The sequence below is a fragment of the Crocodylus porosus genome, unplaced genomic scaffold, assembly GCF_001723895.1.
Source record: "Crocodylus porosus isolate Cpor-Errol unplaced genomic scaffold, CroPor_comp1, whole genome shotgun sequence".
Taxonomy (NCBI): Eukaryota; Metazoa; Chordata; order Crocodylia; family Crocodylidae; genus Crocodylus; species Crocodylus porosus.
In genome coordinates, this window is record NW_017728914.1 from 27373579 (window position 1) to 27375175 (window position 1597).

General features: G+C 45.6%; 1 protein-coding gene across 1 annotated transcript in view; it reads right to left on the bottom strand.

Moving 5' to 3' along the window:
• Positions 1–1597, bottom strand: part of LOC109309857 (follistatin-related protein 4-like) — a 277145-nt gene that overhangs the window by 983 nt on the left and 274565 nt on the right. The gene's annotated exons all lie outside the window — the stretch shown is intronic.

A 1597-nucleotide genomic window follows, 5' to 3' on the forward strand; every position in this document is an offset into this window, starting at 1 on the left:
GGTCTCATGGCATAGCTCCCCCTGCAGTGGGGGGCAGCAGGAATCGCTCCCCCACCCAGCAGCACCTGGTGAGCATGAGGGCTTTTCTTTAAAGGGCTGAGCTGGGGTGGAGGGAGGCAGCTATGGGGGGGCTGGCAGAGTGGGGGGATCAGTGGAGGTGGCAGGGGTCCCCCCATGGTACCCTCCCCCTCCCCCAGCCCTCTCTCCCCTGCCCCTATTACTTACCCTCTTGGAGTGGCTGCAGCTCCCTGCTGCAGCCACCAGGGACTGCCCAAATCATCAAAGCTTTCCAAATCTTTTCCAGACGTTTGGAGAGCTTTGATTCAGTCTGGACCTTTAAATTGGTCCTTTGATTTGGATTCAGAGATTTGGCCACCAAATTGGGCCAAATCTCCCCCAAATCAAATCACCACCCAAAGCTTCCCACAGCCCTAGGGGCTGCCTTTACTAGAGCTATCCTGTGCAACTTAAGAGGGAACTGGCTGTGAATATATGGTTGAGGGATGTAAGATCTTAGCCTTTCCTTCTTAGCCAGGGGATAAAATATGGATCTCTGTGACCGTAGATATTTCTTTCTTAGCAGTAAAGGTTTTGACCCTAGAGACTGTATGAAGTTAATATGTTCCAACAAGTCCATGGAATGTGAAGTTAATGGTTTTTGGTCTAAATCCTATTTCCCTTTATGCAACTAAATGATAAATATGAAGCTGTGTAACTGCAGTTTTTGGCTTACACAATTTGTGATCCAAGTCTGTGTGTGCTTACTGAGCATGCTCATTAGGTACACATGTATCATGACAAAATAGGATTGCTTACAGTATACCTATAAATGTCATGCATTAACCAGATCATTCTACACGTCTTCTTTTGAATCTAACTTACTGGACAGCCAGGAAAGGGAGATATGTGGAGCCAAGAGGAAGAGAACTATCTAAGGGAGAAGAAATGAGTCTTCCAATACTTCAGGAATACACCTCATTGTGTTCAGGGGTCGCTGTCCCTTCAGACAGTATATGTCCAGAAAGCCTGTCAAATATGGCTTGAAAATGTGGTGGTGCTGTGATGCAGCAACATCATTCCCCCTGTCTGGAGACATCTACCTGGGCAAGCAACCAGATGCTCCATGCCAAGGTAATTTTGGTAGCCAGGTCATTGAGAAATTGGATCATCCTGGTACAAGACGGGAAGCAATACTGTGGGTGACAATTTCTTCACAAGTACTGACCTGCTAGAAAGACTATTACAGCAGGACTTGACCTATTTGGGCACAATTTGGAAAAACAAGGCCAATATCCCAAACAAAATTCAAGCAAATTGAAGAAAGGAAACTTTTATATTCATTTTTGCTTTTGATGGGGAACTCACCCTAGTTTCCTATGTTCCAAAGAAGTCCAAAATTGTGCTGTTACTGTCAAGCATGCAACATGATCTGTCAGTGAATGGAGAGCAAAAAAAGCTGAACAGCAAGCATGACTACAATAAAAACAAGCGTGGGGTGGATAACCTTGAGCACAGTCCATATGACCACCTGCAGATGGAAGATCAACAGGTGGCCAATGACACTATTTTTCAATATGCTGGATGTGGCTGCCATTGC